The sequence below is a fragment of the Apteryx rowi genome, unplaced genomic scaffold (genome assembly GCF_003343035.1).
Source record: "Apteryx rowi isolate R43461 unplaced genomic scaffold, aptRow1 scaffold_9, whole genome shotgun sequence".
Taxonomy (NCBI): Eukaryota; Metazoa; Chordata; class Aves; order Apterygiformes; family Apterygidae; genus Apteryx; species Apteryx rowi.
In genome coordinates, this window is record NW_020451204.1 from 5,349,646 (window position 1) to 5,374,211 (window position 24,566).

Sequence of the window (24,566 nt, forward strand, 5' to 3'; positions counted from 1 at the left end):
AGAGAAAATACAGTCGAAACCCCCGCGTACGTGTTACTGGGAACGCAAGTCGAGAACTGATTAAAGGGGTTTCTGCTCACCCCTCCGTGGGCTGCGTTCGGATGTACGGGATATATTCCAGGGATTCCCATATTCCAAGATTCCTGCGTATCGGCATGAGAGGGGGTTTTATATCTGGTCGCTTTGCAACTTGAATGTAGTAAATTCAAGCGCGGAGGGGAAGCTGCCAGCCGTGGAATATCAGGTTTCCCTGCTACTACTGTCGCTGGGCTGAGAGAGTTAATCCCATCGATAAGGACAGTCATTTCAGTTTTATTGACATTTTGTAATCTGCCTTCCCTTTCTCTCCTGTGGCTGGCTGCARTCCATTCCGGGTGCCCAGCCTGCCCCATGTTACTGGGTATTTAATTGCCTACATGTGTTGCTTTTTCATTTAAATTTGTGCTCTTAAGGATCAGGTGGAGCATGTTGATGAACACTGTCAATTAGTTATAGATTTTTCGCCCTCTGTCTCTCTCAGTGGAGCTGGGTTTTAAACTGTCTTCGTCAGGGAGCTCTCTGCATTTGGTAAATGGTGCCGGTGCTTTGAATTGCTCCGGAGCAATGGGCAGAGAGGACATTTAGAGAGGTGCTGTAGCACATCTACAGCCACATAGGAAATGGTGGGTATTTAGAGGAGAACTGCTGGCAGCGTGGTACCAGACCCGTGGTAATCCTCCATCACCTACAAGGAGTCTGCCATACTTGCAGGAAGCCTCAGGCTGTACCGTGCATCTTGTTTCTATTCTTCTTCGTGGCAGAGCTGGCCGCGGCAAGTGCTGAGCACCCTTGCACGGTAAGGGGAAGTCCTAACGACGCCAAAAGCAGCGCTGAAGCGAAGCTGATATGCAAAACAGCGAATGCGCTTCTGCCACCCCAGTCCAGAAGAAGATGTGTATCTGGGGCTTAGTTTCATACTTGCTCTTGCTCTCTGTAAACAGGAAGAGCAGCTTGCAAGCAGGGGCAGGCTGCATGGAGGCTCATCTCCGYGTGCGGTGGGATGGGGACCTTGTACTGGGCACCAAAACTAGGGCAAAGAAGCGTCTCGGTTGTTTTCTTTTGATCCATCTCTGCGCCTAAATGAAATCCCTGTCTTCCTTGGCTGGAAAAGGAAAAACTCTCTATCAGTCTTTTACCCTCAGCCTCTTGAAGGTTCAGCTACTCTTTGCTTGACGTGGCGGGAGCTTTTGTGTGTCTCTTTGGGTCAGGCTGATCCTCCCCTTTGGCAGACGCAAGGGGCTGCGGGACACGGTGGTCAGGAGGCTGATGATTCCTTTAACTGGCATCAAATGCTGGGCAATAGAATAGAAAAACACATTAGCCTTTGTTTCTCAAATGAGACTATTTTCTATTCTACTCTCCACAGTAGTCCTTTTTTATATAGAAGGGAAAAAAAAAATCAGACTCTAATTTTTATAGCTAATCTACTTACAGGGACTGATTTTTACTATTTCTGTAATAATTGCTGATGAGATGGCCTGGTATACTGAAGGGACCACTAATGATGATGTATTTTGCATCTAGAATACGGTGTTATCCTTCATCCTAGGCTGAAATCCTGTGATGGCAATGTGAGATGCAAATCCAGCAAAAGCAAAGAAAGACTGGTTGGGTAAGGCGCAGAGATTTCAGAAATGCAGAACACATTTAAGAATCTAGTGTTCATTGATCCAGTCATTTTAAATTTCATTTTATCTTGAGGCTTCCTGCAGCATGGAATATTGCCATAAAATGAGTTTTTAGAAGCTGTATGTAACTGGCAATAATGGCCTAAAGTCTAAAATCTGGCAAATTGAATTAGTGCGTTTTAAAAGATCTTTACATTTTGAAAGARTGAACTGGAGCAACTTGTAAACTTGGCAATAAATATCTTTGGGACGAACGATAGCGGCTGTAGTTGCATGCAGTTTGTAGTTCAGCAGTATAACAATTGTTCCTTAATTAGCTTTAATGCTCCTATAATAATGCTTGTTGCTATTGTGGTATTGTTCACACAAGAATCTCAAGCCTTCATTAAATATTAAATAAACCTCAAAAATTCCCTTATGCAATTCTGTAGTCATTTTTCGCATTCTTCTGTTGTGGCACAGAGAAGTGGAGTAATTTTCCTTCTGCAGAAGCCAGAAAGAGAACTCGGATTTCCCCAGCTACCAAACCCGTTCCTGCCTCTTGCCGTGCCCATCAGTTAAAATAGGATTGCATATTGCCTTTGCGTATTCTCAGTGCTACAAGTTTCTTCTAAACTGCTTGCTGTCTAGGGACTGTATTATCTGGCTTGGGTTTTGTGTAGGTATTTTATGGTCTGTAGAGCGCTTCCTCCCCCCTTCATTTACTTATGCTTCCTTTTTTACTTTGCCCCTCTTCCACCCCTCCTTCCCCCACAAGAAGTTCTTAAACATAAATAAGGTCCAAATTCTTTGTCCTCTTTGCAAGGATGTTGTGAAACTAGTATTTTAATTGGGCAGAATTCATTCAAAAATAGGAACCCTCAAGGGAGTGTTTTAATGACTTCTCCCTCCTAGGAAGGAAGTCCCCTAACCTATAACTTTTCATCACCCCATGGAAAAAGTGGGTTGTATGTAGCTATCTGGAACCTCTATCACCTGCTCATGCTAAATATACACTGTTTATATAGAAAGGGAAGAACTTCTTCACTGGAGAAGAAGTTTGACCATCACTGAGAGGTTGCTTAGGTACATGCCCCTGTCTTACCCACCCGTCTTTTACCCTCCCGTTATATTCTTCACTTGAGGAACCATCTACGGTTTTGAAATTCAGGCTTGTTGGTACGTCTGGCTGTCATTAAACTCTTTCAACGAACTAACTTCAGCATATAGCGGGCCGTTTTCCCGGCATTAAGCAGGCCCCGCTCGTGTGGGTTTCTTCTGTCGTGGAGCCGTAGCTGAGAAAGACAAACTTGCCTCCCCTGGCACAAGAGCAAAGCGTTGTTTTCTCTTTGCCTGAAATGATTTTTCTGGAGATGGTCCTACAGGGACCAAAGCCACTTTGCCATTACCCCTTAGTGCTACTTTATGTGGGATTTATAATGAAATTGCTTCGACAATTTGGGTAATGATGGAGCCGCACAATAATTGATGGAACACTTTGGTGGAGAATTTCCTCTGGGAGACATGAACTTTTGTATTAAAGTTAGAGCCCAAACTGTAATACACAAAAACTTTAAATAATAATACTTAAAAAACTAAAATAACGAGGTCTTTGACTGCGTTGCTTAGCGTCTCTTGCTGATTTTAGTTTCTGATAATACTTCAAGCGAGATTGAAAATTGCTCTGAATCAGGAAAAATCRTATAGCTGAAGAATTGTGTCTCTGCTAATCAAAGGGTCAAGGAATTAACTTGTTTATATTCATTTCAAGACGGACATTAATAACATGACTAATAGTTTTCCTGGAATCTTTACAAAGCCAAGCTTGGTGAGTCAGCTTTACATTATACTAACCAAGACGGAGAGAGTTTTTTGGKTTTTTTTCTTAATATATTCCCTCAGATTCTTAGTTTAAAGCTTATTCCCCAAGATATTAATATGTTTTGTAATGTCTGTAGATTTTTTATTGTCCATCAAATTCTTTTTATTTAAAGATCTCGGGGCATTTAGCTGCAGTTATTTTATTAATGAACAGCCTCACGGAGCACTTCATGTGGCTCAGTCAATTACCCTTGCTGCTTATGGAATATAGTTTCATTCATTTGTAGATCCAGAGGACCTAATGGAAGTAGCTTGTCCTTCAGCTTTCCATTTCGCAAACAGGAAAAAAACTGAAAATCCAGAGCGCCAAAGTGCCCCAGCCAAGACCATAAAACGAGTCAGGAACACGATCCAGACATGCCATAAACATTAAACCCTCTCTGAGCGCTCCGTTGTGTTTAATAAGGCAGCCAGGCTCCTCCAATGGCAAACACAGGGCTATTTGCATAGAGGGATTTTTTTGTCATGCTAATTTCTAATGTTTAACTTCTTTAAGATAAAGCGGACAGAGCGATTGAAAGCGTAAACTGAGAAAAATGCTCACAGCTGAGCAGCGAATTCCTGGAAAGGGAATTTGAATCCTTGAAAGTACAGCTAGCCACAGCTCTGGCAAACTCATYGGGAGCGCTGCTTTGGGTGGATTTATCTGCTAAGCGGAGCAGTTTTGCCATAACTGCTTTAAAAAACCTGAACTTCAGCTGTAGCTTTGACACACTAGTGAAAGAGATGTTGAGTTAAAAAATGTGACTTTACACCAAACAGATATGTTAAAAATTGTACTTAAAGGTTAATATAATAAAGGTATAGTTCATGTGAGAGTGATAGAGGTATTGATCACAAAAATAAATAGTGGTCCAGAAATTCAGCTGAAAAGGGAGGGAGAAAAAAAAAAACTAGTTGATATATGAAGAATTTGAGTCGTGACACTAAGATCAATGGCTGTATTTTCACCCAGTGAAGCATGAGAGCTTCAGATAAGGGCAGTTAGTCAGTGAAATACTGACTGACATACCCTTTTACTGTTGGCATTTGGTCTCCAATATTGATCTCGCCTGTCGCTGCCAACCGCGTACACCAAGGCTGTATTTATGCTCAGCTAATGTTGTGTTCTGTTTTTAGGAATTATGGCCAGAAGCTCAAGGTGTGTAAGGGGTTAATCCTAGCATCCCTTCCTCATTTATTTGTTTGCATCTTTTATAGTGCTRCAAGCCATTATAATCTTCTGCCAATCAGTCAGAAAATAGATGACATGCACCGACTCCTTAAATCCCAAGATTTCCTCTTCCTCCACAGAGAATGGTGTATGGTAAACAACAGTCACATAGCACACTCATGCTTTGCCTGTCAGCAAAGTGACAACAGTGGGAACACTGTTCCTGAGTCCACAGAAGGTATCAGCTAAACAGGTTAAAGAATAAATCTCTAGGAGGAAAGCCATTATTCGTTCCGTCGGTTTGGGGGAGTTGGAAGAGTTGACTTTGTCGCTTTTGGAAACAGCAGTGGTATTACAGCAAAACACGCTTGGTGAGAGATGGGCATCAAAAAGTTCTGGTGTTTTATTTTCCTGATACCTTTTTTTCCTCTGCTGCTCAAACCGAAAATCACGTGTGCGCAAGAGCTCCGTAAATTTAACAGTTTGTAGCAGAAATGCTCGGAGAATTGTGTGCTTGGTTGGAAAGTGCAGGATGGGTGCTTGGCCTGTGTGAACAGTGGGCAGACAGGGAGGAAGGCTGGTGCCTCTGGGATGTGACCTCCCAAATAAGACCTCACACAAAATTTAACAACTTTCAACTTTGCTTTGGCCACCTGGGCCAGAGTAAAGGTCAAACACTCCACGGTAGGCCGGAGCTTTTGCATGTTATGGGATAGCTGTTGGCTGCTTTAAAGAGACAAGAAGGAGCTATCCGGAAAAGGGTAGCTCCATCCAAATTAAACCATTTCTGAGCTTTTCTCAGAGCATCATCCATAGAGTTGTAATTTCTGGTTCCTTTTCCTTATGGTTGGTCATACCTACAAGATCCCTTGTGGTTATCATAGCTAGCAGACCCAACACTTTTTTTTATTCTAGCCTGAAAAATCTCAAACTGAGTGTCCTGACCAAGGTAATAACCTCAAGAAGGAAAGTAGGTCCCAAGCAACAGGCTCTCTGATTGCTGTGAGGGTATGGTGTTCCCTGGTCCGAGGTGGACTGTTGGGGTGGAGGAGGTGGCTCTATCTATGCACTGAATACTTCCGGAGAAAGATTTAGTTAGATAAAATTGAGATCTGTCATTTCCCCAAGACAGCTGGTGTCGGTGTTATCCTTTGACCTCTCATCCAAGTTCAGTTGCTTTCTTATAGCCAAATAACTCCCCAGGATAATCCTCGCTAGCAGAAGAAACATCGCAGGAATGAGTAATTGATTTAGAGGCTGGAGACATGGGAGCGATATCAGGAGCAAACTGGAAAAGGACATCAGATTTTAAGAAGGATATAACGGGTTGTTGTAACAGTGGTTTTGGAATATAACATTTAAGCCAAACTTTTTGCATGCAAAATTCTGTAGCGGAAGTATATAATAATGTTACATCACTTCTTCTGACTCTGCTGCAGCTAGTACTAGTGATGAAGCAGTTAGCTGCCAGCCAGCCGGTTTCATTTGTTTCTCCACAGCCAGTTAGAAAGAAGCTGTAATTCTCAAATAAATAATTTTATGTTGTTTCTGACATATCTTTGCCTCAGATTTTGTCTTCTTCACCCCATAAAACTTTTTGCTGTCTGAGTACCAGATAGTGCCATCACTAGCAGTGACTTTTATGATAGCTCCCACCCACTGGGCTGCATTCAAAGACTACCTGTTTTTTTGACTTATGACTGAGTATAGCTCTGATGGAAACTTTAAAGTTATTTCAGTTATTTGCCTGCTTTAAAATTCCGGGKTTATAGAGTATATGTAAATTCTAGAGACACTGAAAGTGCTAAAAGTATAGGAATCACATTAAAATAAACTCAAGAACATTTTGTTCAACCAGAGTGAGGAACCACGGCTGAGATATGGATGTACAGTATCACTGGGTTTCTCAGATTCGATTGTAATGGCATTTGAGTGAATACAGATTTTGCTAGGATTAATCAAGATATTGTGACCACCTTTTAGTACAAACATGTTGAATGAACATGGTTATGAAATGTAATAAAGCATATTGTAGAGAAGAACTGTTCCTAGACATAGGATGAAACCAGCTGACATGTTCTCTTTGCATTCCCAACTTGGGGATGTTGCTGAGAAGGTTACAACTGGGAATTATGGTGCTTTACTCATTAAGGCTTTTAAAGTTACAGGTGAATATGGACTTAGAAGAGACATCTCTTGGACCATCAGAAGCAATTCTTAGCACTTTGAGATGTCTCTTCTCCCTGAAATGAGGAAATCATTTTTGCATATCACTAGTTGCTTCCCAAAAGACCAGGTAATTTTCTGCAATAAGCTTGAAAAATGAGACCTTTTAAAACTTTTTGTTTCAGTCAAACACCTTTGATTTTAAATCATGAAATTGCTTAAGTATGGGTGAGCAAAAGCAAACACCTGTGAAATATATCTGCCGATGGCAGCCAATAGACACATAGTAAGTTCAGCACTGCATTACCACCTCTGTGACATGAGCCCGAGTCAACCAGGATCTGCTGGTTGTCCCCTTAGAGCAAGCACCCCCAGAACTTTGGATTTTATATTCAAAAGTCATGTATTATTAGAATATAAATGAAACTGTTTAGTTTTTTAGCTGCCATGACCACCACGCTCCTGCTGCCCACCTGCTGTGCCCAGGGGGGTCTCTCCTGCTGGTGCTCCTTTGCTCCTGGGGAGCTGTGTCTCCTTCTTGGCCATGGTAGCAGCTGGGGAACAGCGATCTTGACCACTGCAGACATTGACCACTTTTGTGCACAAGGACTCAGCCTCTTTGATCCCCGAATGTGTCCAGGGTTCTTGCTCCAGCCACAGCTTGACCTCAGGGACTCACAAGCAGTGATCACCCATTGACTTGACACTTCCTTTTCCTTCATTGTGGGTGAGATTTTGAGCATTTTCAGCAGTCTGTCACCGTCAGGGACCAGTTATCACAGATGAGAAGGTCTTTTGGGAAACACCTTCTGTTTCCAGAGACAGAAAAGGGGAACAAGGAGGTTTCAGGGGGCTTCAGTTTGTTCATCATTTTTCCATCATTGCCCTACATCGTCTTCAACACGTTCCCCAGACACAGTGCAGCCTGTGTGCCTCTGGCCTTTATTTCTCTCATTCTCCCTCGATCCACCTTTGTCATGATTTACGAAAGGAAGAGAGGTTATCCAGGGTGAACGAAACTAGGCCCCCAAAAAGAAGAAAGTTGCAGCACGCTCTGCTAGCAGCTTATGATGATATGATCAAACAAGCTTGTGCAGTACTACTGACATTAGCATGATGACAATTTAAGAGCATTAATGATCTGTATCAGCGTTTTCGTTAGCCTGCTGAAAAAAGCCAAAGCAAATATTAACATAGCTTGTTACAGSCTCAGTTCTCTTCCCGTTTCACTTTGTTTTGACGTTCTGTATGTTGTGCCAGCCATGACTGCCTCATCACCATCATCCTACCAGCTCCGCTTAAACCTCAGCTCTTCATTAAGTGTTACCGTAGAAAGAGTAACACCATTCATCTTTTGGAGGGATTCAGGACTGTTTCCAGTTTCTAAGGTAGACTAGGTCTAATGACTTTTTCTTCCACTTTGAGATTCCTTGTTTCCTGTGATTTGGGGGAGAGGAATTTTGGGGGGTTCTTTTTGTTTTTTACAACCCTGTGGCATATTTTGATCACTATCATTTCAGATGATGGTTGTATTGCCATCAGTTAGAACCTGGATCCTGATACAAATATATACATTCATACACATATATAATATGTGTGTGTGTGTGTAAGTATATATATATAATATATATATGCATAGAGTATTCCATGTCTCCCCTTCTGAGTGGTATCTGCAGATATATTCTTGAGTGCAGAACCCATCATTTCTGTCCTCCTAGGCACCAAAAAAATCATTAAGCTAAGTAAAATGAGAAATTATTTGCTGTTGTTGAGGGATATATGAGTGTGCTTGTCTGATACTGGGCTCTTGTCTGTGTTGCTTCCTGAGCAACGTTGCCTCATATTAGAAGGGTCATGATTTCAAAAGACTCTAATACAGCTCGTCATATTATGTGTGTGAATTAGAGTGTAGCAAAAAGCCTTTGTTCATTTGGACTGCAGTAGCACTGACTTAATGCCCTATTTTGCAGCTGTTCTCTAACTACCCCTCACTCCAGTAGTTCTTCCTTTCAAAGGCCTGTTTTGTCCATCCCACGGGTTGGGTCAGGAGTGTTTGCAGCACCRTTTCTTGAGGTTTTGCTAGCCTGTGACATGTCTAAAGAAACAAGCAGACATTTGCCTGTGCAGAAATCTGAGGAATATTTCCAGCACGTGAATTTTAGAGAGCAGCAGCAGCTTTACATGGGGATTTGATAGTTGGGAATATCTGTGCAAATCAGCCCTCAAGGTGTTTAGAGCACAGAAGCATTCATGAATTTACTCTTTCCATCTCAAGATGCCTTGTTATGACTAAAGATATGTCAAATCRTTGCTTTCTTTAAGGGCTAGGAAGTGAGACTCAAAGGGGTCGACTTCAAAGGAGCCTGTCACTGCATAGCTTGCGTTTAGGCGCCTAGATAAGCAGCCCCGTACTGCGGATCCCCATTGATCTCGTTGCGACTGTTTGCAGCGAACACTTCAGCTAAACTGCCTGCGTCCTTCAGGTGGCTAATTGGGAGCTGAGCACTTTGGATGATCTGGGTCTGGGTGTGCTTGTCGCTGCTGCAAACCCAGGTTAGGGTGTCTGTTTTCCAAACGTAGCTTGTTGATAGTCACGTCACCGCGCCAGGCAATCCTCTGGGCTTTGCCCATGGCTCCGTTCACGGCAGGTCCGCGCAGCGGGTAGTCCTTGCTCCACGGGGGAGAGCAGAGGCTAAAGGTGAAAATGCGCTTAGACTTTCTCCTCCTCCCTCTTACGTGCTAAGCGATGCTAAGTATGCGGGGCTGGCAAGGAATCTAGCATTTGCCCTGGGCTTGTGGCCTATAAATAGCCAGATCATTAAAGGTGTCGCTTACAATAAGCCTTTGTCCCCAAAGTTATTTACGGCATGGGCTTTGGCTCTGCCCAGGTTTCTAGGATTGCCAGGAGCGGTGCTAATCTACCTGTGGCAGTGAGACAGGCAGAGCTGGCAGCGCTCACCTCTCCTCCTTTTCGCGTAGTTGGATCTGGGTCAAAGCCTCTGAAATCAGTGGGGATTATTATCAGTTCCTCTGGGCTTAAAGGAGAGCAGAACTTGGCCCCATGCCCTTGTCACCAAATGGAAAACAAGATGATCRAATTTGCAAAATTGCAGTATCTTCATAAAAGCATTTTAGATGTGCAAATATCTTTAAAATTAGTCTCAGGATCTGTAGTGTTCTTTGAGGGAAAGGAAGGAAAAGTGCTTTCTATTTTAAAGATTTCGTTGGGTTCCTGCTTTTGTTTGAGGAGCAGCAAACGGCACAGCCAAAAGCCAAATATGCGCACTTTGGATGAGTTGTAATGCAAAGACATAGGGACACCGCGTTCAGTGGTTGCAGCGCTCTTAAGAGACCCGCAGACCCAGCTTAATTCCCCTCTGCCGTGGACTGACGTTATTACCTTGGTCAGGTCACTCAGTCTGTAGAGGGAGAATTGCGCTYGCCTGTCCTTAAGGGTAACGTCAGGATAAATGAATCGAGCTCATGAGTCACCCAAATCCTGCTCTAATGAGGGCCAGTTAGTATGGTCGTGTTTTGAGGATGTAAACGCCTAAGGAAAGAGGAATAACATAAAGGAAAACTTAGGGCAAATAGCTAGAAGAGTGAGCCCTGTAGGAGCTGTTTCATTTGGAGAAGCCCCCAAAATATGCTGGGATCCTTCCTCTAGCACGAGGAGGAATACACATTAGGTGCTGCTGTTATTTCCCTGTCTTTTGCTATTCCAGCGTTGTTGCAAAACCAGCATTGGATTTTGCATCYGCTCGGGGCTTTGTCATTAGCCAAAGCCCGGGTAAATTGTGGAGATTTCCCCCTTTTTTAAAGCACAGAAGCAAACGTTACGCCGAGCAATTATTACCGCAGAATGCTTTGCTCAATGAGTCAGGAGCGCCTCTGCCCGCCGCGCTGTCTCGGGGATTCACGGAGGGCGACAGGCTGCTCTGACRGGAGGCAGCCAGCGTGTGTGTGTGCGCGTGCGCGGTTGTGCGCCCGCGGTTGTGCGCCCGCGCGGGTGTAGCCCAGCTGAGGCTCGCCGAAAGCCTCRGCGCGCTGAACCGTAACATATTAATAGTGAAATCAAGGTTCGCGCGCTGACAGACACCGATTTGCCCRAGGCCTTCCCCAGTTCTCCACCCTCCGCGGCACATTTGTGCACTCGCACGCACTCGCACATGTATAATCTCGTCTGCTGTTTCCTGGCAAATCCTACAGATACTTGGAGTCTCAGCTCCCGAGAAATTTGCCAGCCAGCCTCTCGTTCATAACGTCTCGGGTGCTTTCCTGCAGGCTGAAGGAATAAGTGTGAAGAATTACAGCTGATTCAATTAAACCGATATTGTGCGCAACAAAAACAGAGTGCAAATGCAATTTGGGCCCTGTTCATGTGACTTAATTATCGCTTACCTCCCCGCTCCACCCCCTTTTTTTAGAATTTAAAAACAATTATGATATAATTGCCAATCTGGAGATCCCTAGATGTACAGTAAATACCCTTTGCCTCATCAAATACTCTTTTTCCTGGGTTCAAAAATGGGGCCTTATTAAAAATGCGCACACACAAAAAAATAGCGGAAAGCCATCAAATGACCTTCAGGAAATCAGATTCTGTAATGCTCTATACCCAGAAAAGACATACCCATGTATTAAATGAGTGAATCAGCTAAAGTCATTGAAGGTAATTAGCTGTGTGCATTTATGAGATGTGCACACTTCCAACACTTGAGGCAAATCCCTAGAAGTCAATTGAGACCTTCTCTGGTGGATGCTTGGAGGTGCATCTGAAGACCAACCATGCCTTTTTTGCTTGAATTAGTAACATGTTTCAAAATTTACTAACAGCTTTTAATGTGTAATCAGCTTGGCTTAATGGGCAAGGAAAAAAAAAAAAAGCCCTAGATCATTAAGAAGCCCATACTGAGCGTATGTGTTTGCACGGTGGGAAAGTGCCTTGCTCTGAGCTCTGAGGAAGCAGGATCCATTACCCGTATCTGCTGAAGTGCTGTCAGATACGAAGGAAATTTAGAGAGCTCCTTGTCCCTTTAGCTATTCATCACTGCTGATTGGCACTGGTGGCAGCCCGTGGTATTTTTAGAGAAGGCAAAGATAGGGAATTTCTGTGTGTGCTGAACATTAGCTGCTGCYGTTACTCAGAGCCGCTCACAAAGTCGCAGCCAACGCTTCAGGTTGGTGCCAAAGGAGAGCAAGTGGCTTCGAAGGCAAAACCCAGAAGGGTCATTGGATAAAAATACATTTGTGGGGCCACTGCTGAGTTGGGCCTCTTGTCAGCTTTGGTGTCGGCTTGCTTGAAGTCAGCAGCGAAACACGTAGATAATTTTTGATCCTGGGCAAGGTGCTCTAGGTGCCCTTGCTTGAGCAGGGACGTTGGACCAGCTGACCTCCAGAGGTCCCTGCCAACCTCAACCGTTCTGTGATTTCTGAGATTTCCATTTTCTCCGGATTCCATGCAATATTGCTCAGGCATGTTTTCGCATAGTAGGTAGCACGTAGGCAAGAATAACGAGGGTTCATTAGCTGTGTAAACCATCTAGCATTCAAAGAAGGGGTTGTTCTGAGCTTTGGGGTATTTTCAAAATGATATGGGCAACTGACAATGAATAAGCTGTTTTGTAAACATCCAAAGTCATCCATGTGATTATTTGCCATTATTTCATCAAAGAAAGCCCATTTACTTTAATGTTCATTTGAATGGCTTCTCTTTAAGACCTCCAAATCCTAATAATGCGTCAAACGCACTCCAGAATGTCAAAATAGGAAATTGTCTGTAATTTTCTCTGACAGTAAGTGGATGAGGCCTTGCCAGAATTGTTCCTTTTTACACCCGCTGTGAAGTCACTGCTTTTTTTCATTAAGTGGTATTTGACTTTTTAAAACCCGCTACCAAGGACGCTGCTGACCTTGTATTAACAGAGTCCATGGGAGGTGAGTTGGGCTGGTTGAGCAGGACAAGGCAGGCGGTGGCCGGCTGTCCTGTGGCCCTGCTGCCAGATCCCGAGCGGCACGTGATCGAGAACTGAGGCTGGGCACGTTTGCCGAACGTTTAAAAAATGGACGATTCTTTTCAAGAATGTACTTTTTTGAATAGCTCTAGTAGTGACCCCCGAGCGACGCGATACTGAACTTCCAAAGCTTTGGGCTTGCAGCGAATAGCATTCATCTTAGCTTCTGGTTCTGATCTTGTAAAAGCTAACTCATGCATGCACAACATGATAGACCACGTTACGCCTCAGAGCCTTTTTCAGAGCTATCATCTAATACATTTTTTATAAGCCCGAGTGCATTCACAGAATTCTGCCTCAAAAGGCATTCGGCTTTAATGGCTGCACTGAAGTGTCTAGGCTCGGTACTTGTGGTTTTTTGGAAACAAAAGAGTAATGAAAATGTTGAGATTTTATATAGCGATCTTTAATTTTTTKKGGGSGGGGAGGGTATTAAAGCTGTGATGTTTAAAGGTGGAAAGATGTCTAGAAAAAAGCTGCTTTCTCTTGGTCCTAAATGACAAGGGTGAGAATTTTGGTTGCCAAGAAGGTATTATGCTCTTTGTGTAAGTGGCTGTTTGTAAGGGTGTATTTTATAGCATATACATATACTGCAGAAAGAGTGATCTGAAAACAAATTAAAWTTTAAAAAGTATAAGGAACACTTTAAATGCAAATCTTTCTTTCTGTTTTTTTAAATCCTGAGACTTGATTAGCTGCTAGAAGTAGAAGTATGCCCTTGCAGCAGAAGTAGAAACCAGGAGTGGTTCCCTTATTTAATTTTGTAACGTGCATTAAAATGCAAAAGAATAGACACTAATATTCCAGTTGAGACAAATATTTATAAGCAGGTTATTTGATTCATTGGTAGGTGGACAGTTTTGAATTCTCACCAAAAAATTAATTTTCTAAAGAAAATGAGTGATCTAAAGTAAATAAACAGTGCTCTTGAGTTTTCTAGTGCTCAGCAGGAGGAATTTCTCTGGCTTGCTTTGGCACACTTAGAAGATTGTTTTCCTGGGTCATATTGAAAGGAAATTTGATTTAGCAACCAGAGTTATTCTGGGTTTTGTTTGTAACTGAGAAGTTTGTTTATCTTTAACATGGGGAATAAATCTGTCTGCAGAACTAGACARTTTGAGATTTTATGTTGTAAAGCTTTCTTGGAGTCCCAAGATAAAAAATTCTGTGGTAGTATTTTAGAAAGTACTATGTCTTTTTTTTGTTTAAGATCCTTTTGAAAAGGTCTAAGATAAAAATTGTGCAAACTGTTGGATGTGAGTGACTCATTGTAAAAACTGAACTTGAATCTGAGTTTGTATTTTGAAAGTCCGCGAAGATCGAGAGTGGTTCAGAATCTGTTTTTTGATTCATTTTTGTGTAAGATTTGGGCAGTGTCTTTTGCATTATCTTAAAAAAAGAATGATTTGTTCTGATGCTATTGTCCTCAGCTGAATGAAAAATCAGAGTTTACGTAAGTCTGCGTCAAATTGGAGTTGGAGACAAAACAATTAGGTTGTGTGTGTGTGTGAGGGTGGGGTTTGGGGTATAAAAATTTTTCCAAATTTTTTTTTGTGATCTAGAGCCTTGGTACAGGTTGCCACACTTTGCTTGCAACCTTCTGCCCTTGGACCCATCATACAAACCCATAGCCACCACTGCTGTAACCACTGCTTTGATTCTAGCAGTGATGGCACAGTCCATCTACACTTGTGCATGCTCATGTCTTTCCACGGGACTTCAACAGAGACTTTAGTATTATTTGCTTTGCAGAAAAGGCCCAGGAGGGTGGTCTAGCTGGACAGCAAGTTGAACGGGAGTCAGCAGTATGCCCTTGCAGCRAATAAGGCCAACCACATACTGGGCTGTATTAGCCAAAGAGTAGACAGCACGCCAAGAGAAGTGGTTATTCCCTTCTGTTTGGTACCTGTGAGAGCACATCAAGACACTGTGTCTGCTTTCAGGCTTCTCAATATGAGAAAGACRTTGACATCCTGGACTGTGTTCAGTGGAGGGCCACCAAGGTGAGCAGGGCTCGAGCACTTGATGTGCGAGGAGAAGCTGAAAGCTGRGTTTGTTATCCTGGAAGAGAAACCTGAGGGGAAATCTTAGAGCTGTTCTCAACTACTTTTTGAGAAGTTATAAAGAAGACACAGCCAGACTTTATTTTCAGAGGTGCTCCCTCTGGGGCAGGAAAAGAGGTAATGGGCACGACTTGCAACAGGAGAAATATTGGTCAGATATAAAGAAAAAAATTGTCACCATGATGATGTTCAAACACTAGAACAGGGGCCCAGAGAGGCTGTGCAGTCTCTATGCTTGGAGACATTAAAAAATTGGCACAGCCCTGAGCAACCTGATCTGGTTGGCCCTGCTCTAAGGGTGACTGGCTGAGGTGACCTCAAGATGTTGCCTCCAACCAAAATTGTTGTGTGATCTGTGCTGACACAGTCTCACTCAGTTTTACACTGTAGTCATGAAATTTTAATGCTGACAAAAGAAGAGGTCGGCTCCTCCTGCTTTAAGAACCATCCGTGTGAAGTTAAACAAAAAAAGCCCTTTTTTACCGCTTGTGCGGTTTTGCACAACTTCTAACCAAAAGGGGGCAAATTAGAACTCTTTGTTTTGTCCTATAGAAGCAGAAACTATGTGGCTATGCTTTTGCAGCGATTCAAGTAGTAATTCACAGTTCCCACAGGATATAAATACTTGTAGTCACCTGCCTTGCGTTCTAATTTTCTTGGAAGGTTGTTGGATATAGAAATGGAAGAAGCAACTAGATCCCATAAGCCATTGGATGAGCCAGAGGTAAAGGACGACTTCAGAATCAACTGAACACCCATCTCTTTTTCTGCTTTTAAGACTGCTAGGACATCTAGGAGCAGATTTAACTTATCTAATCTTTTAAAGCTATAATTAGCATTAATTTATATTGCARTAGTGTTCAGAGAGCTCAATCAAGGTCAGTTGCTAGGTGAACAAACATGCAAGCGAGATAGACTTTGCTTCACCCTCTCCAGCAAAAACAATTAATTTAAATATTAAGCCGCCTGTGAGACTCATGAGGGGATCCACCCCACTTAATTGTAGCTGTCTTAAAATCAAGCATTCATCCACCTCACTCCTTTTACAGCCRGTGGATAAAGAGTGGCTCCTGCAGAAGATTGCCTCAAACATTTTAGGTGCTACTGGGATGATAAATCAGGGGTTTATCCCAGCAAAAGGACTTGTCAGAGATCAAATTTCTAGTACAGTACTAGACTGGAATAAGACCCAGGTCTGCTGAGTCACAGTCCAGTGCTGGTGTGATTTTTATACTCTATCTGCCATCATCCTGAAGATACCCCACTGCCTGAACATGATGTGCTGCTTAGCGGAATATTATTTGGCCCAATTTCTCCAGAAAATTGTGTTCTGGCACACCTGTATCACTTCAGAATCAGACAGACTGTCATTCTACACATTTTCAAAGGCAGCCTGCAGCAGCCTCACTTGATATATCTGCAATAATGATGACAACCACTGGAATAATATAAACCACTTACTAATCAGTTTGGGAAGGCAGGACATCTGCTTTACACAATACAGAGGCAAATTAAGGAGGCTTTCACAGTGGTCTGAAATCGTCTGTTAGAGTTTAAAAAGAGAACGGGAGAGAGAGAAAGAAACTAATGGTAAATAAATTGGACCATAGCGCTAGTTTTCATCCAGCTGTATGCTGCTCTAAAGCAGCTATCGCAGAAAAATACCTATTATTTATTAATCCAAGATGACGCCAGAAAGCAATTCCTCTCTAAATTCCTTTCCAACAACCGTCTAATCTCAATAAGTTGTTGGCAGGAGTTGTGCTGGAGGAATACCGTTGTCAATCAGAGTCTTCTCTATTGGATTTCGGAAAGGCACTTACCTGTAAACCCTTGGCGGGGAGCGCACCTTTCCAGCAGACATGGTTTTGCACGCGGACTTGGCGTGGGTGAGGTGTTGGCTCTGAACTCCTCAGTCCTACCCTGCCTTGCAGGAGAAAGAGAGGAGGTCAGGGAACCGTGGCGTCCCAGATTTGATGGGTTTGTTTTGTATCATTTTATCGAGGTTGCCATTCGGATCTACTTTTCCATCATCCTCCTGGTAGCAGCTCCAAAGCCAGTTTTTGCGGTCTCTGAGAAGCTCCATACATCATTGCTTGAGCTAAAACGTTTAATATTTTTCATGCATGGAAGACTGTCAGCTAGTGCTCTAAGATGTAATATCTGGGCAAGGGGGGGGTCTAACTCAGCTACCTTTAGGGATTAAGTGTCAAGGCTCGGAGTAAGACATCTGGGCAAAATTCAGATACAGATTTGATTTAGGATAGGCATTGAGCTTCCACTTTGAAGCAGATGTCTCCATTTAATTTCCTGCCTTGGATAGATACTTCAGTAGTCAGCTCTGTCTAGCAACGTGTAGAATGAATCTGGACTGAAATCCCAAGATTAATTTTTATCACTATCTGGGCCATAACAAGGATGCCAGTTTAGCTTGTTCCCTATTCACTCGGAAAACTAGCAGGGTTGGGATCTGAGGTTATGCATCCAGTTAGGCACATCAAGCACTTTTTGGTTAAAATTTACCTAGATTTGGGAGTGAAATGCACTGCTGTGCCCTGAATGTTTTAGATTGGTACAACATGTCACCAAAATCTGATGGCCCAGAGAAAATTAAATCTTTTGAGAAATGCAGGTGTTAAAGATCTGAATCCTTGTGACCTTTAACTAGGAGAAAAATACACTTTAGTTTCATCAATATTTCCTTCTTTCTTGGTGGGGGGCAGGGGAGAATTACTCGTTGGCAGGATTTCTGTAGAATTTGTCATTTTGCTGACAGTAAGAGTAACACTTTCCCACCTCAAAGAGAAGGGAAGGACTGAATCCAGTTTTGGAATTTATGTACATTATTCCTTTTAATAACTTTTTCCTGGATATGCCATTCCTGCGTGCCTCTCACAGTTGGAAAGTATAAGAAATCGAGCAAAACATAACAGCATTGCAAAACATGTTTAAAGCTTTTCAAGAATTATTTCTTATTTAAGCCTAAAGTAATGAGGTGCAGGATTTTTTTCATCAATCTATTTTTAAAAGGGATTAAATATTTAGTGCATAGTGTTAGGCTTTTTCCCTTTCTAAACCAAGTGCTATGGCCACCCATCATCTTTCAACTGAAATCACTCAGTAGAGTAGTGATGAAGCAAGTCTTTACTACAATCCTATTCTAAACCAAAAAAGTCAGGAAGTACAGATTTGGGGGAGCTAYTCAGTGTTTCTCCTTGCTGATCCTCTCATCAAGGATGACAGCGAARACTGGTGGTTCTCAGAGAAGCTTTGGTCTCCTCTGATATTTGTGGGTTACCCTGGTCTTCACTTAGGCCCTGAAAATGAGCTTGGCCAAGCCCAGAGCTCTCACTACTGCTGTAGGGAAGCAAAATTAGGGGGATTTCTCCATCACTGAGTGATCTGTTATCTCCCTTCCTACAAGTTTTTTTTTTTTTTTTTTAATTTGCTGGAAAATGTGGTTTCAGTGGATCTATTCATACTAGTTACTAAGATGAAATTTGGTTGGTCTGTGGGATTCTGGCTACAACAGCCCTTGGACCCGCCACATAATTTAGGTTGATGATTCATTTTATTCCATTTTATGCAACCTTCTACGTCTGCCTGGAAGCAGAGAGACTGAAACACTGCAAGAGTGTCTCTGAAAAATCTCATTGCTCCAGACCCTCCCAGCACCCCCTGTTTTGTGAACTGCTAGGTGCATATTACAAGATCAATACCTATTTTTAGACTCGAGGTTCAGAGAGAGCCTCTGGAGTAATATGTTTGCAGTAATTCAGGATTGAGCTCCCTGGGGCTAGCATATACGAAGATATTGTAAAGAGGGCAGCGATACATACCTTCTACAGGATGTTTCTCAAACCTCAAAACGTCCTAAAGGTTTAAAGGTGGATTTTAAAGGTTGCTATTGGCTGTGACTGCAGGGGAAAAGACATTACTGTTTCTGTGAAGAAGTTAGTTGTAAACATTAGAAGAGCATCAGTGATTTCTCTAAGGGGAAGCAACAAGCCTCATAAAAGTGTTGACCCAGATTATGCTCAGCTTTTCTGCACCTTGTTGGTTATAAATAAAATCAGGGCACTTGGATTACATCTCATAATAGAAGAGRGGTGACCTGAAAAATTTATAAAGGTATGAAATCTTTAAGAAAGATAATTTTCAGTTAACATTTGAATGATACAGCTCCATTATAAGCCGTTTAACACATAATGCAAATGAATGCATGACAAAACAAAACATTATATTTATAGATATGCTAGAATCTAGTAGAATATGTTTTTGAAGGAGTTGTCTGTAGAGATTTGAAGGTTTGAGGCTAAGTATGTTTCTGGTGTGGAAAAACCTGAAAACTTTTTAATCAACCAGTGAAAATAGATGAAAACAGACCCCTAAACAAATACGAACTATGGGAGCATTGGGGTATTGCTGCAGGGGAATGTGAAGCCAAAAGGTCTTGAACAGWGAAGCTCATTGATAGTCAATGGTTAAGTCATGTGTGCATTATATATGCATATTATATTCTATATATATATATTGTATTTTTTATATATGTACATATTAATGTGCAATATATATATTCTCATAACATGCAATGAGAAGACCCCCCTCTCCACAACTGTCTTTATGCTGTAAATGTTCCCTGTGGAAAGTTACAGCTCATTCCAGATCTGCTCTCCATAATGCGCTCTGACAGCAGCAAATTTGCTCCCCCATCACAAAGCTTTGATGAAAACCTGCATTAAAAGCTGTCAGCATCCATGGGTGAGAGGAAGAGACACCAATGTCTCTCGTGGCCTCACCAAAGACAGGCCAAAACGGGAACCTGGGGTCATCTGTTATGAGGCTGGGTACGCCATGTCTCATTTACTGAGAACAAATTAGCCTCCTTCAAGGGATATAGATGACATCGATGACACACAGATCTGCTAAGCCGGACAGCGATTCCAAATAATGTTTAAAAGTGCTACCCGCAGTCAATGAAATCAAAAGGAGCAGTGRTACTGGCTAGCATCTCCTGCTAGGTGAAGCTAGGAGGTAAATACCGCTGCATGGTTTTGGAGAAGGCAAGGCAGCGTGAAGGTCTGTGTTGTATTTTAATATCATTTAATTGATTTCCAAAGTATTTTTGGAGCTTCCAAATAGATTGCAGCGGCCTTTCAGAGCTTTAGACACAGCACATCATATTTTCAATTAAAGAATCATTATTTAATTAATGTTGCTCAGACAAGTCCTGATAAATATGTGCACCATCATATCTATTTTTGTTTCMTGAATCATTTCTCAGGCAACATTTCCTCAGTCCTGTTTTGAACTGTGTCTTTAGCAGTAAACTCATTTCCTGCTGAATAAACATGCTTGAGAATAGCATTATTTGCACGCGTTCTGCTAAGGATTCCTTCACATAAAACAGAGATTAATATCACTTTTTCACTGCTCCGTGAACACCTGACTTGACTTTACCAAGCAACRTGCCCTACAGCAGCAAGTCAGACATTGAGCAGCAATAGCATCACAGCAGCTAATAGTAAAGAAGAAGAATAAAGAGCATTTTAGGCAAGTGCAGTAGCCTGCTGTCCCTCACGTCCAAGCTGGATGTACTTTGAGCAAGAGAGCGGATGAAAGCAGTCAAACCTGACTCCTTTTTATGTCTGACTGAAATGTCCCGTGCRTTATTTAGAGGCCGTTTCTGCAGTTTCAGGAAAGCACTGTCATTTGCTGGAATTCACCTTGCAGGTCAAGAAACACCTAGTGCGGCTTCGGTGGCATTCGGGGATTTTGGACCTTGACAGCTGTACCTTGTTCTAGCCCAAGACTAACCTTTGCTTCTGACCCATTCGGATGCAGCTGGCCATTAGCATCACTGCTGTTCAAGTTACTCTCCTTTTCCATCTCTCCTCTCCCCCTGCTCCAGCATTTCATTTTTATACCTRTCATGAAACGGTTGAGGTCGAAAGTCGGCACGGAGTGCATCATTTGTACATTGTGTCTCTTCTCCTCCTGYGCCTCTGCTGCCAGAGAAATTGAACTTTCGTCCATTAAAAATCCATTTATTGTGTCTTGACTTCACTGAACGAAAGAACAGGACATTTCATCAAACAGTACAGTTTAAAATCAAATTAAATTGTACTAGGGCCCAGAAAATGTGACAGGATAAAGACCTTAGTCATTTAAAAAATCTTTTTAAAGACCTCCCTGATTGCACTTATTGATACTTCCACATGTACTTTAAGGTCAAAACCAGTGACTGATGTGAGGACTCATCATGGGACACCTAAAAGGACCCTTTTTTCCCCATTAAACAAGTGGTGAACACTTCCTCCAAATTCATGCTTACTCAAGTTTGACACCTGTGAGCTGAGCTGCAGGTAATCACTGGTGGCTTTTCTAAGAGTTTTGGTGTAAGTGGTCCCCAGTTGTGAGGAGCGTTGTGTCCTTCTCTGTCCTCCTGGGTGAACCTTCATGCAGGACATCACTGCTCTGGGGCATGGGTTAGGCAACCCAGAGCTGCTGTCTGCAGTGATGACTTGTGCTCAAGTGTATAATTACAGAACTGGTAGCAAAACCACTGGGGCTTGAAGGGAGCATGTAAACTTGCCTCACAGCCTTTAAACTTGGGTAGACATATTCCCGGAAAATGGGTTTCAAATCGTACGTTCATCTTTTGGCAACCTGGTCCCTCTATTGCTTTATGGAACCACAGCATGTGGACRAGAGCTGAGTTAAATATGTCTCTTATCCCAGTTACAGTTTCCATAACGTTGATGTGCCACTGGAGTCAGCGAAGATGGAGTTTCACAGATGGGTTGCAGAATTAAATTGTGCAACTTGCAGGGCTACATATGTGCAACTCCAGAAATGAAACCAACGGCTGAGAAAACACCCCTCTTTCAAGCCCGGTCACATGGGCAACAGCTGGAATTTGCACGGCTCCTTATTCAATTAATATTCAGAAGCCACTAGTGCATTTTCCCGAGAGCGAAGAAACAGTAAAAGCAAGCTGCTAAATACAACTTCTCTGTTTGTCTGCCCCCTCATACAGTGTTGGGTTGTTTGGTTGGTCGGTAGTTGTTGGTGATTTTTTTTTAACTTCTTATAAATACATGTTACATTTGGCAAAGGGACAACCAGGAGCAAGAAGAGAACAGCAAATATTGTTTCAGAAACCAGGAGCAACGTATGTTTAAAATGAATTGCACCAGCCTTTTGTTCATTTGGGACGTAATTGCATTGCTTTTTGCTTCAATGCATGGTAAACTTTGCTGAGATTCTCATTTATAGTTTAGATCTTTGTGAGGTATTGGTTGGGTGTGTATTCTCACCGGTAATGAGAGGAAGGATTCCTACAGTAATAAATATTTGTCATCCTGCTCACAAGGTTTCTAAAATGTGCTGCAATTTATGCAAGATTAAAGGCAAATACGTTATCACTGCCTTTCTTTCTTTTTTTAATTAAGTGCATCCTTTTCCGTTAGGTATGTATTGCATATGCTAAGTGCAAGCAGATTCCAAAATGATGTTTGGAAATTATTTTTTGTAAATCCTTCTTTTGTTTGTATATACCTAAGAGGTGTCTGTTTTCTTGGTATGCAGAAGGAATAGAGCCAGGATGTTGGTTTTCCTGGCTCCCAAGCTGCCCAAAGAGGAGATTGGGCCAGGGAATGTGTTCCCTTGTGGTCCTGTTTCTGGACTGAAACAAGGGCTGGCCCATGAGTTGCAGAGCCTAGGAGGTTGTGCACAGGCTCCGGAAGAGTAGACGCTCTGGCAACTTGCTTTTTTCCTGCCTAAGGCCAGCCCTGGAGAAAAGGAGGTGAAAGAGAGTTAATAAATTGCCAAGTTTGTTACTTGCTGGCCTCAAGGAGGGATTTCAGTCTAGAAATCATTCATCATTTCTTGTGAAGTGTTGACAAATGACCAAAAGCTAAAGGGAGGTTGAGGAAGCCACATTTTTGGTTTGCAATCAGCATGGGAGACATTTGGGATCTGAATTCCATTTGTGCGTGACCCACCAATTTCAGGGTATTGGGAGAGGCAAGCAGGAGAACATTTTGTCATATACTTGGTTTTGCAATAGATCAGATAGCTCAAATGTAACTTTTTAATCATTCTCTCTGCATTGGTTGAGGAGGTACAGATTGATGGTCTCGACTTTGGTGTTTGGTGTCTTGTTTGCAGGAATTCCCTATGCATCTATTCGATTGCATCATTTTAATAGCAAACTACTTGTCCTTTGGTACCTCATCATAGTTTAAATCATTGATTTTAGTTTAATTTGTACCCTTTTTTCCTTTTTGACAAATTACGATTATAGTGTACGGCGTTATCATTGTCTCATAAATGATATAACAACTGCCTGTGAATGCTCATAAGTTTTTATTGTTGTGTGTGCATGTTAATAACGACATTGCAGAATGGCACAGAGAAGTTTGGAGCAGAATAATGTCTGCATTTTCACTAGTAAAACATAATAGCAGAGTACAGTTGCTGTATAATAAATCCGTATCATCTCTTATGTATCTGTGAATCCCAGTAATACAAGGGCAGAGCTTCCACATAGAAGGTTTGCATTGCATCTATGAGATAGATAGAGAGATAGAGAGATAGATAGATAGATTAGATAGAAAGAAGGAAAGAAGCAAGGAAGGAAAGAAAGAGTCTGAGAAAATTATTATTACCATCCCCCAAAATTCCAGCCCTTGCTTCTAATGTTTGAGTCATGGGCACAGTGATCAGTGGGTGAATTGTCCTACATCTGCACTGGGCAGTGGTCACAGAGTCGAAATGCGAAGTGTTGGAGGTTCACGACATTCATGTTAGGCTGGAGGGAAGGTTCTCTGTCCCACCTTTCGTGGGTTATAGAGTCAGGCCTCACTTATGCCACCTCTAGGGAGTAAGTGATACAACTGGGAAGGATTTGTATCGCATCCTACTGAAAAGAGATTGGGAACAGCTCCTGGCTTGCTATTTCAGAGATTTCTCCAAGGAGAGGTGCTTTGCTTCCTAAAGCATTGCCTCCGGTTCCAGCCAGTTTTCTTCTGGGAACTGATGTCTAGATCACAGAATCATAGGATAGCGTCACTTTAGGTAACTCTGGGCTCATCCATCCCAGCCGCAGCTCAAGCAGGTCCAGCTGAGTCAACTTGCTCAGCGCCTTCTCATACCCTCGGACACCAAATGCGAAGAATGAAACAAGCATGATTACTTTAATTCCTTATTCTTCGCCATGTGTTGTAGTCACACTTTGCTCCTTCGTTTCAGTTTGAGAGGGTATTAGTATGGATCTGAATAGGATTAAACTCATATAAGCCTCCTGATGACTGGCATTTTAGGAAATAGTTGTTTTCTTCAGCTAGAAGGTTGCAGCCTCATGAAATGCTCCCAGTATTTTTAGAAAGCTCTGAGACAATCTTAGAGTTAAAATAAGAAAACGATTAGTGTGTGTTTTACTAAAATTTTATAAAGCGCTGATTTCAGTCTTTTTTTGGAAGAACCCAAAAGCCTCAATGAGACAGCTTACCAGAGGTGAAATAACCACTTCAATCAATGCGTTCAAATTTGCTGCCGATTTTGGCGGGGGATGGCAGGAACATGGGATGAACGGAGAACCCTGAATCCGAATCGAACGCGGACCGGGAGGCGGGCGAGA

General features: G+C 42.4%; 1 protein-coding gene across 8 annotated transcripts in view; it reads left to right on the top strand.

The window, feature by feature from the left end:
- Positions 1-24,566, top strand: part of CELF2 (CUGBP Elav-like family member 2) — a 342,189-nt gene that overhangs the window by 181,473 nt on the left and 136,150 nt on the right. The window contains exon 1 of one of the 8 annotated variants that reach the window (XM_026091230.1): positions 19,034-19,054. The exons of the other annotated variants lie outside the window; for them this stretch is intronic. The gene's annotated coding sequence lies outside the window, so the exon portion shown is untranslated. Of the gene's footprint in view, positions 1-19,033; positions 19,055-24,566 lie in introns of those variants that run through there. 8 annotated transcript variants of the gene reach the window in all.